Genomic DNA, 18,839 nt, shown 5'->3' with positions numbered 1-18,839 from the left:
CCTCTAGGTTTCTAATTTCAAGTCACTTGTTCATGTCCTTCTTATTAGAGTAAAAAATCATAAGACCAGGAGCTTTAATTGACAAGCAATTAGGAAGGCTTTCACAAGAATTGGAAATGATTGACTAAAATAAGCAATTTTCACATGTGTTCACGTACTGAAATTAAATAATTTTACAAAAATAAATCAAGAAAAAGTCCTTATATAGATATCAACTCTGAAAATACCAAACTGGGTAAATCTGCTTAGACTCATAATTTGTGAAAATGTCTGGGCTAAGGAAAGAACTTGCTAGGTTTATTTGCTTATGTTTCTCTTCTCTTCAAATAGGAACAGTACAATAATTAACCTACCTCCCTTTTAAAATGTAGGCTAATGTCCTCACTTCAATAAATATTAGCTCTCCTACTGGTTGTATAACAGAAGAGCTGATGATCTTCACATGTGGGCCTTTCCATTTCAAACCTAAAGACAATTTCTCTATAAAAACCTAAAATTGACTCACTTAAGGATCCAACAGCTGTGCACCTGTACACAAGCGATACTCCATTAGCCCAGATATCTTCATATGGTCAAGCATTTCAAAGTTCTTTCCATGCCAATCCAGTGCCCATGACAAAGAACATTCAAGGGTTCCTAGAGATCAACTAGCCTTATTTTACTTTACATGGAATAGAAGCATCACAGTTGTACCTTCCACTCAGAAAATAGTACAATGTAGAAATGATCCAATTTAAGAATATTGCATTTTCTTCATGATAGAGGTAGAAGGTTCAACTAGATGGAAGAAGGTGTTTTTCATTCAAACTTAGAAAGAGTCTCTTTAAGGTTTTCTATTTTGGGGGCAAACAATAAAATAAATGACTAGGATTTTAAAAGTAGCATTTAAATAAAGGGAATTTATTTGGGAACGAAATCTCTGCCACCAAATAATGGTAAAACTATAAAAACTAATAAAGAGTACACCAAGATCTTTAGCTTTATCCACCGACCCTTCATACATCTTTCTTCTAGACCAAGTGTTGAGAACTTTTTCATATAAAAGGTAATAAATATGTTACACTTCAAATTTCATAGGTCACAGTAATTCCATTCCTATGGCTGGAGCAAGTAGAGAGCCTTAGACAACATATGCATGAGTGCGATAGCACATGAATCAAGCTTTGCTTCTGGACACAGAAATGTGAATTTTCTGTAATTTTTAGGTGTCAAAACCGATTTTTTTTAAACATTTGAAAAGTATAAAAACTTTTTAGCTGCAAAAAGTACAGATGACACGGCAGATACTTCTGTTCTAGATTACTTGCTTAGTGTGTCCTTGTGTATGGGGCAACGTCCCCATTGCTGGCACAAAGTATCCAAGACCCCCAAATTAAAGAGGAAGAGATTTAATTGTGGGTCACAGTTTCCATCCATGGTCCACTAGGTCCCATGCAGAAGCTCCATAGCAGAGGCTATGGGGGATAAAAGCTGTTCACCTCATGGCAATCGGGAAGCAGAGCGGGTTGGAAAGTGTGCCCTCAGGAGACATGTCTCCCAAAGCCACGTCCCCAAGCTGCTCATTTCTAAGTGGGCCCCACCTCCTAGCTGTGTAATCAGCTGTGATCATCAGTGGATTAACCCACAGATGAGTAGAGCACCCCATGATCCAATCACCTCTGCAACATTCCTTTAATCTAATCAAGTCGACAAGATCAGTGGACAAACTTATCCTATGATGCTTTTGTCTAGTTAATACTGTTGTCAGTGTTCAACCTAGTCCTGAATATGATAAATATCGTCTCTTTTCTCTTCCTTCGGCCTACTCCTCGACCTCCTCCTGGCTACCATGGCCAGAGTAGGCTACAATGTATTTCCTAAGTATCTAAAAAAAGTAAAAGGAGATACTCACTATCAATAAATTAAAATTTTGTTGTGAAAATCCTGGCTTCCAAGTGGTATCTCAAGAATACAAACCTCCAGGAAAAAAGGAGTGTTCCTCTATGGTACTCTCTACTCCTTTCATTTAAAATACCTCCTGCTACAGTAGAGTGGCAATACTTCAAACTGAGCCAGCTGGATATGGGACGGTTTCCTATCTAGCCCTGCACAGTCCACTCCAGGTAGATTATACCGGCAAGATAGCCTCCTACGTGTGAGAAGATAGCAAAGCTGACGGAAAATTACAGAAGATGAGAACACTCACCAGGAAGGGAATAGTTAAAAAAAAAATAATCTGCTCTATAATTATCTACATCACTATTAGGATGTTATTAATTCTACATATATCAACAAGGAAAAAATGATGTGGAAATTATAATAGTCATAAACTAATAATCATATTCAAAGTACATACAGCTCAGCCTGAGGGGAAATCACTGGCACTCCCACATATATGAAAGAGTCATTTCTCACCAGAAATGCCCAAGAAAAGATATCTTTTTCTTGTTCTTTCTTCCACACTTATAAATACTTCATCAGTGGTACCACAAGTATATATCATATTGAACAGAAATGACAAGAATTAGGTAAGCTACTAGAAGCTAGTGCATTTTATTGTTTAGAAACAAGAAACAGTTTTAGATAATAAATATTAAATATTTACCAAGATATTTTCTTGAATTACATTTTAACTAATACATATTGTCTTCCTTTTTTTGCATGTGCTATTTCTGCTCATTCAATGTGTTTATTTCCCAAAACACCACACATGAAAGCTATACTCCCCCCGCCTTCTTAATTTTTGTTTGTGAATTCTTCTATGTTTTTTTCTCATTTCTTCTTAGGCTATTTTTATACCTTCTTCTAAGAAGCCAGAGGACTTTAAACCAAAAACCAAAAAAACTCTTTTAGACATTGTGTAGAGCAAGTGCCATGTTGCTTTTTTGCACTGTTTGATATTTGCATTTCTACCCAATCGTGCACACTCCTAACAGCACTTTTGTTTTTCTGTTTGTTTGTTTGTTTGTTTGTTTTTGTGGAACTGGGGATTGAATTTAGGACCTTGCACTTATGAGGCAGGCATGGTGCCACTGAACTAAATCCCTGGCCCCCAAAAGCATTTTAAAAGCTGTGCTAACATTATACACACATGTCATGGTGATAGAAAACATGCATGATGCACATTTCTTGTTAGAGCCCAGTAATAACCACGTAACCCATATGGAACAATTAATTCCTTATCACCCTAAAGAGATCCACCATCTATTACTTTCAGTCTCTACACCTCTGGGGGTAGTCTAAGAATGGAGGGTGATGGTTAAGTCTGAGCCTATTAGTAGACTACTTTGCTTTAGTCACTATTACTGGTTCAAGAATGGACATGTAATAAAATCTGTCCAGTGAGAGGAAATCTCAGGACAGTTGTGATTATCTTTGGAAAAGAGACTTTATTTCCTTTGAATGAAAACTTCTGTATGATTGTGAGTAGAAATCTTTCTAAAAATGAAATCAGTATATGAAGGAGTATGAGACAAAGGTAGGAAAAGAAATCAGACCTTCCTAATATGATCTCTTGGAACCAAATGTCCTGATGGATCCTTCAGTTAAGCTAGCAGAAATTTGTTTGTTTTGTTGAAGCCGACTAAAGTTAAATTTTTCCTACTTGCAACATTACCCCATGTTCCATACCTATAATCATTGCTTATGATCACTTTTTCATCTACATATTACCTAACGAGGTAAAAATCATTTCGGAGTCCTTTTAAAGGAGGAATAAGCTCAAAGAAGTGAAACTTGATGAAGGTCTGGCCATCAGGAGAGGGAGAGAGGATGTGACTGTTATCACTCTAAAGTAAGAAAGAAAACCCCCATACTTTGTTTGGGGTTACGAAGCAATAAAACCCCCCCTCAAAAAAAAAGGTTGAGGAAATATTCTTACTTGTCTCCTTTGTGACTTTCTAGGATTTTTCCTGTGGGTAACAAACACCTATGGAGCATGCACTGAAACCTAAGTAATATTAGGGACCACAGGAATCACATCTAAAATGAGTCTTCAATTCCCAAATTTGTGTCTCACATCCTTCCCTCCAATTAAATGGCTTCAGTTGATATGATATTCAGGGGTTACGAGGAAAGTGAAGAATTCTTTCAAATCTTATTGTACAATCATGTATCTTGACCCAGTTGCAGTTGGCAGGATACTTCCAGTCTCTTTACGGTTGCTAAATTATGAGTTTCATGTTGTTCAATTAGTTTGTGCTGACTCCTGAAGCCACAGTTCAGAGCAGAAGACATGGTCACATTTCTGAGATATTTACATATATCCATCATAGCACATTCTTTAAGATGATATTAATTACAATAAAATGTCTGAATCTCACCGTGTTATGATTAGAGATCCTCCAATAATGTAGCCTCTACCACAAAGCTGAAGAGATCTATAGCAAGGTAGTCTTAAGCACTTAAGGAGGCAGTGGTAGACTCCCTGAAAAGAGCATTACAAAAGTGATGACTTTTTCTTTTTCTCTGGGGCTACAGAGGGGTCATTGTCCTTATTAATATTAACCTCAGTGCTCCCAAAATGGTGCTGAATGAGAACCTATTGTCTCCATGAATGAAAAAGACTGAATATAATAATAACCATTTCTATCTATGCTTGCTTAACTTCCTTATGAGCTCTGCCAGAACTACTGATAGGTGGAAAAATTTTTTCTTAAAAACTATATCTTGTTTTGCTCTAATAATATAGAATACCTCCATGTCTTCAAACTTCTCCTATCAGCTGGGCATGGTGGCACATTCCTGTAATCCCAGCACTCGGAAGGTGGAGGCAGGAGGATCGCTGTGAGTTTGAAATCAGCCTGGACTACATAGTGAGTTCCAGATCAGTCTCAACTACATAGTGAGACTTTGTCTCAAAAAAAACCTAAATAACAAACAAATATACTTCTCATATCAATGTGCACTATATGTTTCTGTGCACTGAACAAGCTTCTCTCAAAGGCCCACATGTGAAAAGCTTCATTTACCTCTTGGCCTATTGGAAAGTGGTGGAAACTTTAAGAGGTAAGGCCTATGGGGAGGCCTTTGGTCACTGGGCTGTGCCCTCAATGGGGACGTGGGACCCCGGCTTCTTCATGTCCCACTTATGAGATAAATGGTTCCTTCACATGCTGCTGCCATGATGTGCTGCCTCACTACGTGCTCAAAGGCAACAGCTCCCACCAATTAGGCCTTGAAATGTCCAAAATTTGAATGAATATAATATTTTCTTCTTATAAGCTGGTTATCTCAGGCATTTGTTCCAGTGTCAGACAACAGACCAACATACTTGTATTTCTATTATTCTTAGAATTTGTTTTCTTTCTTAGAGAAGGAAACAAGATCTCAGAGGGATTAAATAACTGGCATAGACTAACAGGGCTAGTGTCTTAGTCACTTTCTCGCTGCTGGAACAAAATACCTGACTCCCACAAATTAAAGAAAGAGAAGAGTTTGTCTTACATTTCCAGTTCATGGTTAGCTGACTCCAAGGCAGGAAGGGAATGGTGGAAGGGTCTGATAGAGGAAAGCTCCTGTTGTCATGGTAGCCACGAAGGAGAGAGAGAAAGTAGGAGCTGGGGACAGAGATACACCCTTCCAGGCCAGGCCTATAGTGCCCCGCGTCCTTTGACCTGGTCTCGCCTCCTAAAACCACATGAAGCTATGGATTCCTCAGTGAATGAATCCACTGCTGCATATATTGTGCCCACAACCCATCCGTCCTCCAAAGCCCAGGGTAGGAATACATGAGTCTCTGGGGAACATTCTTGGAGCCAAACCTCAACAGCTAGTACATGGCAGGACTCAGAAGTGTCAAGTCAAGTCAGATTTCCAGCACACGGGATCAGCTTCAGATGGGTCTTAGATAATCGCTATTCCCATTTCTGCTATTTTGGCCTCTGTCCCAGAGGATGAAACCTCGGTGACAGCAGGGACTGAGTATGAGTCATCGTTTTATTAACATTTTCTCTTGGTACATAGTGTGAAGTGGTAAACAAAGAAATACAGTCATAACAACAGGAATATGTTCTGAAAAATATGTCACTGGGGATTTCTTCACTGTATGCATACTTGAGAGTATGCTTACACAAGGCTATGTATTGCAGCCTATATATGCCTAGGCGATGAGGTGTTTACTGGTCATCTCTGAGAACCATCAATGGCCAAAATGTCCTTGTGTAGTGCACGATTATACTACCAATAGGAGCTTATTATATAGGATACTCATGGTATCTCACAACCACCTTTCAGAATAGGTACCAAGAGTCCCATAAAACAACAACAACAACAACTGATTATAGGGCCGGGGATTTAGTTCAGTGGTGCTGCACCTGCCTCACAAATGCAAGAACCTGAGTTTGATCCCTGATACTGTAAAAAAAATATTATTTAAAAGGCTAATATGAGGGCTGGGGATTTAACTCAGTGGTTCCACCATCTGCTTTGCAAGCGCAAGGACCTGAGTTCGATCCCCGGTACAAAACAAACAGAAAAGGCTAATGTGCTTGCTTCTGGACACAAAGCCAGTGTGTGGCAAAGATGGTTTGAACCCAGGAGGGTAAGATTCCAAACCCAAGGCCTTGAAATCCAGCATGCTGGGTAGTCACTCTGACAACAAATGTGAACCCGTCTACTCCTGAACGACTCTTACGTGTACCACAGAAATTACCTGGCTTCCCAAAGACTAGTTTATTAGATTTTCACTTAGGAAGTAGAAAAATACGTGACATATAGACACAGAGACACATAAAATTTGCCCTTGTTCATTTACTCTGCATCACATTTCAAACATAGTGTTAACTAGAGGTTAAAATTAGATTATGTATCTAGACCATGGCTTGTACTCTTCATACTCTTCAAAATACCTTCACTTAAAATGTTGATGAACCATCAAACAAGAGCCTTCCTTGATTGGAATCTTTAAAATGGGGTCTTTTAAAATTCAAACTCACTACTATTTGTTTGATATGTAGAAAACAAGTTGAATTAATGCTGCATCAACTGAAATGACAGAAGAATCAGAAGTTGGCCTCAAATTACACAGGGTGATTAAGCATATTCCTGCTTCAGCAAAACACAAATATTGAAATAAATTATGACACTTGATTTGCTAACTGCCTGTGACTGGTATAATAAAATAGAGACACAAGAGTGGTTCAGGTTAACATTTACAGGCCCTCTCCATTCCAGATACCTGCTGTCTCATCTTCACCATTCTAAAAATCAGGGGTAACATACCCATTGTAAAGAAGGAGGTGAGGATCCCGGTGGAGAAACAGCTTCTCTGAGCTTAGGCAGCTAATAAAGAGGAAGTGGTAACATGAGCCTAGGCTAGCTTTTGTACAAAGTCCATTCTTATCAGTGTCCTTCACTGAATACTATATTCCATAGAGATGACAACATATTTTCCTTATTCCTTTTGGGAAAACCAAATAAAACCAAATGAGGAAGCAATGGGAATTATGGACAGATTCTAAGGAAAGGATCTCACAAGAGACTGGTGCACAGTGAAGAGAAAACAGGTCCAACCCGATCATTACAAAAATAATATTCTCTAATAAAATAATCATATTGAAACATGATAGATAAATTAATAAAGATATGAAGATTTAAGTGAAGATTTGTCCTATTACTTGGTGTTTTGGTTTGTAGCTAGATGACATCACCCGCAAGCCTTGCACACTCATAGGTGAGGCTTTTGTGAGGTTACTAGATCACGGAGGTATGATTTCACCTCTGGATTAGTCCACTGATGAATTTACAACAAAGCATAATTTGACAGGAGAAACCTGGTTGGAGGAGTCAGTCACTGGGGGTGTGGCATGGAAGAGTTTCTCTCTCTCTCTCTCTCTCTCTCTCTCTCTCTCTCTCTCTCTCTCTCTCTCTCTCTCTCTCTCTCTCCCTCTCTCTCTCTCCCCTCTCCCCTGATGTACTGGATCTTACCTGCTATGCTCCTATGCCATGCTGCCCTACCTCAGAGTCAGCTGATTGTGAACTGAAATCTCTATAAACTTGGAGTAAAAATAAACCTTTCCCCTTTAAATGGTTGGTGTTAGGTATTCTGTCTCAGCAACAAGTCTCTAAGACAACTGGAAATCAGATAATTGATAAAAGAACAGGAAAACAGATTTAAGATATGTAAGCAACTAACTACTAACAAATCAGTAACACAAATCAACTAATCAAAAAATACTAACAATCAACCAATAGGGAATATATATTGAAAACTCGCAATATATAATATATATTATAAGGCAAAGAAATTCAGGTATAAGTAACAGAAATGCCTCCTGAAACAGTTGAATGTTACAGGATGACCAAGAATGTTACAGGGTGAAGTTAGATATCAGATTCTAGTAATATAACAAAATGATTTAAAAAAAAAAATATCTTGAGCGCTTTCTGCGTACCTGGGCTATGCTAAGAAGTTTTAAGTCACTTCACTACCGCTACAACAGAAGGAGGTAATTTCACTTTCACAGTTTTATAGATGGTAGCTTGACCAGTGAGACAGAGTTGATAAGTGGCGGAACTGTAACTTTTTAACTGTTGGACTTTGCTATCACCGCCATGTAGCATTCCCCAAACACTTTACATATATAGTTGCTTTTGTCCTTAAGATATAATTCTGCCAAACTTTAAAGCCAGCTTTTCTGCATCCCAGCTTTGTGTCAATTTTTAATAATTATGATGCCCACTTGAAATACTACCTTTTCCAGCTCTTATAAATTGGGTTTTCAACAGATGAAAAAATATTTTTGAGAAATGTCTTTTCAAAGTAGTCTGAAAATGAATGGAACAGATAATTCTTAGAGGTGCTTACTCCCATGAAGTATGCTTTACACACTTCACAAAACTCTGCTACAGAAGCACAATAGAAAACGTATTTTCATTTAAAATGCTAAGTCTTTGATCTATGATCTAAATCACATTAATTCAAACTCTGCCAATTTGAAATTCATTGACTTATAGAATTTTAGAGATGAGCAAATTAGGAGGATAAGTAGAAGTTCACTGGGAATATTTATCCTCCTCAGGAAAACATATTTGAGGCACTTAAAAAAAGCAGAAATCTTATAGCTGTTTACCAACAGTATGCCGATTTCAAATGATTGCTATATCACATTTGAAAGTACTCTAGTGGCACCTCTTCTTCTCCATATATTTAGATCTCATGTGTATCCAATAATAATAAACATATACTCTATCATTAGTATATATTAACTGAGATATTTTTGTCTCCCTGGAATGTCTTAAACTGGTAAGTGCAGGATATGTTTTAAATAATTTAAAATAAGCTGCTTAATTATAATGAAACCACACAAGATCATAATAGCCCTATTAAGCACAGTAGCAAGTAATACCAAATATATTCATCCTGAATAATCTCAGAAATACTCTTTCTGACTTTTGAAGGCAATATTTTCATTACTTTTCAGTAACTAGTAAGTTGGTCTCACATAAGTCCACCTTCAGTCACTGGGACAAAATTCCTGAGAAAAGTCAGTCTAAAAGGAGAAAAGTTTACTTTGACACATTGTTTCAGAAGTTCCAGTATAATGGTTGCTTGGCCTTGCTGCTTTGGTCCCTATACTGAGAAGATCATCACACTGGAGAACATACTTTTGAGAAGGCTGGTTATCTCATAGTGAAGAGAAAGAAGGAGGGTTCCAGAATCCCTGGTGATAGCTCCCAGTGAGATGAATGCCTTCCATTAAGTCCCACCTCTTAAAGATCCCACCTCTCCCTACCACCTCCTCAAAGTACCAGAAGCAGGCAACAAAGCTATCAGTGTACAGGCCTTTAAGGCACATTTAAGATCCAAGCATAACAGATATGGCTTTAAAAAATTCTCTCTCATATGATGTTTGGGAAATATGAGGGTAGAACAAGTTAAACAATGGTCATCCTTATCAGGATCCTCACACAGTTTAATATGTTAAGGTATGTGGTAGATCTCCAGAAGACTGTGTAGGCAGTGTTTCTCCAACTTTCATGTATTTGGGCACCTCCATTATTACATTTTGAAACTGTGTTCCATAAGATACCATTTTAGTAAAGGTTCTTCTTAATCATGACTGAGGGAAGAATCCTGTATTATCTAGCATTTTCCTTTTATTTTCACTTCTTCCTGGAGAATCAGGTGTTTTCCCAGAACATCACTGGAGTGAACAAACTCTAACCCTATAGCCAGCTTGAAGCAGCCATTGATCCTTAACGGGGTTTGCAAGAAAAGGAAAGGTAAAAAGAGAAAAGAAAAAATATGTGAAAAGGAAAAACATGGAAACAATGTCTTTGTCAACAGGGAAGGGTGGAGGGGCTGAAGGGAGGGCTGGGGAATGGAGAATAATAGGAGGTAAGTCATGTAAAAGCACAAGATCCCACTGGTGAATGCAACTGTATTATGTAACCTAAAATGTACCAATAAACTTAATAAAGATTAAAAAAAAGAAAAGCTACTTTACTTCTGAGAAGCTGTGGCATTTCTTGTCCTACATTTTTGAGCTTCATAGTTATCTCCGGATTAAGATTTTGATGCCAAATTGTTTTTAAATGTTCCACTGCCTACCTCAAAGCAGAGGCTCTGGTCTCCCTCCTCATTTTCAGCTACTTGCTTTCATAATGGTACATTCCACAGCACATTTGCATTATGCATTCATTCATTAAAACGCTCATCCATGCCCACACTTTGCCAAGACTGCATCAGGTCCTAACGACATGAGGATGAATATGACAGACACAGCCACTTACATTCAAGGGAGTCATCCTTGGATGGAGGGAAACAGATAATTAAAATGAAACATTTAAAAGCAATGAAATTGATACAGTGTTAAAGGCAGAATGGATGCAAATGGAAGAGACATCTAGCTGACTTAGTCTGACTTGTGCAGGAAAATCTTTCCGATGGGCTTGACCTGCAAAGGTGAACATGCAACGAGCACACGATTAGCCATTTCTTGGTGAAGTGAATGGTTGTGTTCTAGAGAGACAGGAACGACGGGAAAGGGGTTTTCAAGGCACATGGCTAAAGAAATAATAAAAACAGAAAAGAAGATGCCACTCATAAATAAGTGAAAGATGTTCCCGGTAGCAGCTTGCATGAAGAAAGGAAAGGAAAAAAGATGTATGTGGAGAAACAAAGACAGATATTTAGCCATAACATTTTTTTTTTTTTTTTTTTGGTACTGGGGATCAAACTCAGGACCTTGGACTTCAAGGCAGGGTGTCACTGAGGTAAATCCCAAGCCCTAGCCATAATCTTTTAATTGTGACTTACTTTCTTGCCTCCCCCAATATAAAGCACTTTACAATTATTTTGACTGTTCTCCTTCTGCTTCTCCCTCCTTCCATGCTTATATATATATATTCTGTCCCTCTTTTTTTTTCAGCTTTAACTGAGTTTATTGGTACATTTTAGGGATACAGTACAGTTACATTCATTATTGGGATCCTGTACCTTTACATAACAGGTGTTGGTTCTCATTTTTTCCCCTTGTCCCTGCCCTCCCTTTACCCTCTCCTCCCCTCCCCATCTACAAGCACTTTACTTCCATCTTTTCATTCTCTCACATTTTTTTCTTTCCCCTTATTACCCTTCCCCTACCCATCCCACCTTCCCTATACCTTTAGCTCCTTTCTTCCCATTTCTAAAGGTCAGTAATCTTACTAGGATTGTCTGTATTATTGCAGATTATTCACACCAGAGAGACTATTTGGTATTTACAAGTGTGCATTCTGTCCCTCTTATAAGACATAGACAAAAACCACCAGACTCACAATTACCCTGCACTTCACTGAACTGCCTTAAGACTTCCTATCATTGCCACTCTTGACTAATCATTCCGGCAACCTGCGCACAGCAAGGCAAATTGCATGGCAGTCTCCCCATTTCCCACCAGCTTCAAAGGTCTGAGGGAAAGGTTGCACTCTATCATCTTTGAAGATTAAAGGGAAAGCCACCCCGAAAGGGGCTGCAAATATTATTAAAAATAAAAAGGAGGCTGACACATTTTGTGAAAATGTCATATGCGATTTACAAATAGTCATTTCAAGAATGTCTCCAGATTTTAGGCATTTAGCCAGACAGTGTAGACTGGTGTAGAAGGATGTCGCTAAATCTTGCTCATTACGGGTAAAAGTTGAAAACAATTACAAAATTTGGAAACAATTTCAGTGTCCTTCAAAGGAGTATCAGTCCTAAAGTGATAGCTTGTCCACACAAAGGAGTAATGTGCAGCCATTAAAAATAAAGAGGTAGATTTAAATATGCTGATATAAGAAGGTACCCAGGACTTACTACTAAATGACAAAACAGACTATTAATAAACCAGTATGGTGTGATCTGCTATGCACAATAACTATCTACTTATTGAGTAAGGTTGAAAACAAGAGCAACACACAAATAAACAATGGCTAATTTGAAGTAGAAGCTTTTCAGGTGATTTTTGTTTTCTTCTTTATATTCTGTTATGTTGTTTGATTTATTTGAAGTAATATGCCTAGTTTTATGTGAAAAAATGTTAAAATCTGGTTTAATGTTTATTTCAGAAGAAGAAAATTCCATTTTCATTGACAGTATCATGTAAGGTGCTTTTGGCACGAAGCTCACCCGGAAAGCAAATCGCAAAGGGTTTTCTCCTTGGACATGTTCAGTAGCTGCCTCGTTTGGGACTCTGCAGAGAAGAGGCAAACTGTGGGTTGTAGTGTGCCTTCAGGGAGCTGGCTGCAGGTCTACCTTTTTCTCTTTCACAGATCTTGGAAATGAACTTCGGTGTTAGGCTGGTGGTCTGGAAGGCCAGGGATTTAAAGTCTTCCATAAAACTTCTGAGTTCTAGGACTTGGAGATATAAGAGATGTTTAGAGATACCTATAGAGATGTGGATTTTGACTAGTACTTAAGGGGTATATAGTGAGGGATCTGTCGTTTTTTTCTCTTTGAGGAAATAAGAGCTTAGACTTCATGAGAATTCAGTTGCAAATGCTTTCAGCAATATCTTCTCATAGCGATGACAGGATTTTACACATCAAATTAAGTTCTCAGGACACAAATTTGAAAATAACCACGTAAATACAAGCTGCTATTTTATCATTTATATCCTACCCATTTGTATCATATTGGCAGCTTTGGTCTATGAGCTCAATTTTCTTCTCTGAGATAATGTCTTCCATGTTGCAGAAAATCCACCATCTTCATCCTTTTCTAAAATCAGTTCTCAAATTTTCTCAATACTGAAACCTTCTCTCATGTTTCCACTTGGCCCAGTGGATGCTATTCTCCTAAACTTCATCTCCACCACCCAACCAACGGCATACTTTGTATTACTCTTTTATACAACTGGGTAATGGTTTGTGTGAGGTCTATGTCAAGTCTATGTCTTAAATTCTTGAGCTTTACAAGAACTGCATATTTCTACAATACACCTACTGCTCCAAATCTAGCATGTTCCTTCACGCTGTTCTCTTGATACTCATTACTAGTTATTATGGCATAAAGTGGGTTTCTTCCCCTCAAAAGAAATTTACATATTGCGCTCCTAACTCCTAGTACCTTCAAAGATAAGGAAGGCCTTTCAAATTCTGATTAAGTGAAAATGAGGATGCTGAGGGTGTGGAGCTAATACAGTATGAGTAGAGTCTTTATCAAAAGGGAAAATGTGGACAGAAGTAAACCCCAGGAGTGCTTGAAATCAGAGGAAAAATCATCTGTATACACAATGAGAGGTAACAATTTGCAAGGGAAGGAGGCACCTGACAGAAAACCAAACCTGCTGGAACCCCAGTATTGGACTTTTCATCTCCAAAACTGTGAGAAAATAAATTTCTATGGTTTAAGGAACTCACTTTCTGGCACTTGGCTATGGCAGGCCTACCGAACTAATACTATGACCTAAATCCTCTTTCTCCATTAACACTGAAAATTAAGCTATAAGGGAGAATTAATAATAATTTCAAATAAATTAATTCTACTTTCTTTGTTAAGCAGTCTACTTTGATATCTCCTGTGTGAATCAGGGGGAAATCTGCCACTTTGTGTTCCATTTAAGTTAAAAGGAACTCAGAGCTGGATTTACAACGTAACTATTAACTTTGCCCTGAAGAAAAGAATTAAAATGAGAGAATCCTCTCGACCTCAGAAGTACTTCATCAAGTATTTAGAATGCTTTGGTCAATGTACTGTAGATAGGTAAGTTAATGAGCTATCTTGTAGGCAGTTAGGCAAGGCCAGCCCACGAGAAGCCAACACAGTGGACAATGGAGACATTTGCTGAAGGCAGCATTGTAAATGAAGAGGAACCACCACATCCATGTGCTTCTCCTCAGGATGAATAGCAGTGGTTGATATTCTAAATAGGTTGTACACTTGCTATGTTGTTTCCCATTGGGTCCCCATTTAGTCAGTGTTACCTAAGCAACTATACTTGTGGTAATCATATGGATTGATCAAAGTTCTTGTCCACCTTGTGATTTCTCACTGGATAAATATCACCTAAGTAGCTCTACTTGTAGTCTTACTAGTTGGCTATAGTTTTGTGCCACCTTGAACCCACCTCACCTTGTGGCTTTGTCCCATAAAACACCTTTGAGAAGGAGAGTGAGCAGGTAACCCATTTTCTGGTATGCCTTCTGTCTCTCTTAGACACAAGCTATCTTTCTCTCAATACTTTTTTCTTACTCTTAACCTCTGCTGTTCCTAGGATTCATTCTTCAGGTTTAGAGAACACAAACTCACATTTCAGATACCTAGCGGGTTGGAAGTAATACTTCTCTTGTTTGGATTATTTTGCTTCTTTGGATTACTTGTTGTCCTATATAAAAAATGTCACATATTATTTTCATAAGCAGAAATTTAAGTTCACGAAAAATACTAGTCACACAGGAAATTTTTGATAAAACGGAATTAAATGAAATAAACAATTTTCTTTTATGTAGGCATTGTTAAGAAGCTGAAATGCTAAATCAAAGATTGCTGAAAGATAGTCTCAGTTTTATGCATAATATAAAGACGTAAGCCCATAAGAAAAAAAAAATTCACCAAATATGCAATTTTTTAAAATAAGCAAGAGACTTGAATATTTTTCTAGAAAGAAAAGAAAGAGAATAACAAGGAATATCTAAATGGTCAATACAAATATTTAAAAAGTTAACTGTCATTATCACACATAGGAAAAAGCCATTTGAAACCACAAATAGATACCACTGTACCCTCCCTGTCCCAGCTGTCTAAATTAAAATATTGGCAGTAGCAAGTATTGGCAAGGAATGAAATAAACGGAACTCTCATACACTGCTTATGGATGACTATCACAAAAAATATCTTCCTTCCTTCCTTCTTTTCCCTCCCTCACTCCCTGCCTTCCTTCCTTCCATCTGTACTTGAAAGACACTAATTTCATTGGATGTGGGATGAGGAAACTCCCCCCAAAAGGAGGCAGGGACCTCAAATCTTTCCATTCCAAAGTAGGTTTGTGGGTCCACTTACTCATATCACAGAAAACTACTGTGGTACAGATCAGTGAGGGGCATAAACAGATTTATCAGACATAATTATGCACTCACGGAGAATAGTTTGGGCCCTCAAGAGAGGTGCACTATGATCAGAAGATGAAATATTTTATGTAGCACTGGGGTTGTCCACAAGATGTGTGATCTGGTACGTGTATTCTTTGCATCTGTTGGATAATCTGTTTGGTGGCCCAGCTTAGAGTCAAGACATTTGCGTGTGTTTGAAGCTATGTTTCCTATCTAATAATACTGCTTCCTTGAGGACAGGAGGTATAAAAAGAAAGGGCGGGCTCAATTTACAGGTGAAAAATCAAAGGCCCAGTTTACAGGCTTTCCATATTTTTCTTTTTAAAAAATTTATTAGAAGGAGTTTTCTCAACAGAAAAAGACAGTGTAACATTGGGTAACTTTATGTAGTGAGGCTACTGTCTTTATTAAAAGTACAATTTCATTTTCCTTGTCTTCTTTTTACCTATTTCTTCTATGTTACCTCAGCTGACACAAAGCAATTCTTACCAATATCTCCATTTGCCGTCCCCCATTCTTGGACCTTATATTGACCAACTCTTTGTTCAGGACAAAAAAAAAACCCAAAAAACAAAAAACCTAGAAAGCCCTTCTAGAAGGAGACTCCAGCACCCCAAATCCTGGTAATAATAGTATGCTCTATGTTGTACAACATAGTATATAAAATAGTATAATACGATGGAGACCTTTTCTCATTTTTATTACATAATGACTTGTCTTTTCCACTGGATTTTTAAGCTGCTAAAGAGTCAGGATCTTCCACTTCTGTTTCATGGCCTGGCTTTTCCTTAAATAGTTTCCTATTCACACACATGAGGTCGTAATTAAATTATGTGGACAATGGGAAAAAATCAAAGTGCGGCAGCAATGATGTGAGCTTTGTGGGTATTTAGTTCATGACCAAAGGGCAAGGATTTTCCAATTATATGAGACGATCATTATCAATGACAAGAACAGAAATGTTAGGCAGGACAAAAACATGCGCAGAAGTGGTACAGAGAATTTCCAATTTCTCCAAACTTCCCAAAGATTAAAAAGCTTTGAGTGATTTGAGTCTCTGAGAAGGAAACATGAAATAGTTGGGTGTATATGGGAAAGAAACATTGTATTTCAAACAAAATGGGTGGTTTTAAAAATTCTTTGCCTCATGCTTTTTATGTTGACTGGGAAATAGTATTTTTGTCTTTTAATTGCTCACTTTCCCCCAAGAACTCTTACTTTGACATATTTCCTTTAACTGTGCCTTCATTCTGCATCACTGTTCAAAAATCACTTCTCATTTTCCTCCACTTCTTTGTATTATGACCAGATATAGTTAAAAGGATGGTGTAGAGAAGCTGTGTCTCTGGCTCCCTCCCCACTTCTTTTATTTTACCCTCCCAAGATGTCCATGCTCCTTCTCTAACGGAGTTGTTAGGGGCTTTGCATTCCAAAGGGATCATCCGTGTAAGAGGGGACTCTCCCACCAGGAGGCCAGGCACTGGCTCACACCAGTCAAGAGAACGATCACACTATACTGAGTCTGTCCACTGTTGGAAAGATGAACCATAATTAAACAACAGCAACACAATCCACTGAGGCAACACGTAAAAAATAAAAATATATTTTTAAAGAGTGCCTGGTTCTTCTGAAAAAATGAGAGTCAGAAAGATTTGGCTTACAGCTGGGGAAGCAAGGACTGGCTGGACCTGAGTAAATACTGTCTGCTATGGGTCCTGGGGTCTCCTAATTATCACAAACCTGACCTCTTCCTACTGTATCCCTGATACAAAGGAAGAGACCCCTGGTTTCTTTCAGTCATGAATCTTTCTCACTGATTAAAGAAATAGTTCTCCATACTCCTGTCTACCCAAACTGTACAAATAACACAGCAAATCCAGATTATTTTTTACACTGTATGTGTTTCAGATGTTTGTATGCCTGGCATAAATTGTGCATCCAGTGAGGGTGTGGCCCGGTGCTGAACCCTCTAGGGAGACATTCAGTGTAACGGCAGAAGGCAGAAATACTCATTTTACCGAGCCTTCATTCATTCAGTCCCTCACTCCTTACATGTTTACTGAATAGCTAATATGTGTCAGGCACTGTACGAAACACCAGAAGTGAGGATGATACTGATGAGGATAACGACGGTGATGATAAAAATAATTAATATTTATGAAAGCCAGGTATTATTATAAGAATACTCTCCATCTCCACAATCCTGTATGGTGGATTCTATTATTATTTTCATTTCACAGATGAAAAAACAAGAGTTCAGGAAAGGAAAGTAATTTGCCTAAGATCTGCTCAGAAGTAATCTGTCTTTGTGTGAAATCAGCAGTCTCAGAGCAGAGGAATCCAGCACTCAGCACTGCCCAACACAGCCTCTGGCATCCTGGATACCTGGCGGTAGGGTCTTGTCATCCTGGGCTTTGGAAGAGCTTCTTTCCAACTTCCTGTGAGGAGACTGTGGATGAAGAGAGAATTCCTGCCTCACCATGCTTTTAAATTTTGTTTGTTCTCAGAATTTCGCCCATGTTTGTTTAAAGTTTTAATCTGGATCATTTACCAAATCCCTCGCTTTCCTATATTTTAATTAATTTCTTTTCAGATCAGTCACTGCTGTATCCCTCCTTCTGAGACTGAATGTATAAATCCCAGTAAGCAAATGTAAACAAACAAAAAAATGAACTCCCACTAATCCTCTCTGGCAATTCCTGTGTTTTATCTAATGAGCCCTAATATAGTAAGATAAACAACAGTTCCACACTCTTTGGTCAGAATTTAGAGAATCAATTTTTTAAAGCATTTGGGTGATTTGCTTTACTTCAGTCTGTTGAGGCCTAAACAAGTTTCAAATGCAAACTCCAGGACCTAGTCCTTTTGCTTTATTTTGTAAACTTTCACAAGGCCAGACATGTTGGAGAGTTCTTTGTACCACGGAGTTTGTGAGACTTCACCAGGCCACCTCATTCACCAGAAGTGAAGCACCCTGGATTGCTCCAAGCAGGTATTTTGTTTCTGGTTAACTCCAGTACAGTACAGAGCTCAAAGAAAATCTGGTATAATCTTTCAATTACATTGTTTATCTGATCCCAGTTCCAGCCTGTTTCCAATGTGAATAGGAAAAAAAAAAAAATTCTACTTCTCTCAACTGTGTCCACACTTTATCATCATGGAGAGATCTCTTCCTACATTGCCCATTCTCCCAAGTACCATTTAAACCATGAAAGTCAATGTAATTATTCTGTAGGTCCTCTCTCCAATAGTATTCTATAATTCCTATCTTCAAAATACAAAATTAGTTAAGGAAATAAACTCTTCATTTAATCTGGAGAAAACACAAGCTGCTGTTTCATACCAAT

Source organism: Fukomys damarensis, unplaced genomic scaffold (genome assembly GCF_012274545.1).
Source record: "Fukomys damarensis isolate Sample0158 unplaced genomic scaffold, DMR_v1.0_HiC HiC_scaffold_9, whole genome shotgun sequence".
NCBI lineage: Eukaryota > Metazoa > Chordata > Mammalia > Rodentia > Bathyergidae > Fukomys > Fukomys damarensis.
The sequence above is the reverse complement of the archived record's forward strand: the minus strand, read 5'-3'. Positions refer to the sequence as shown.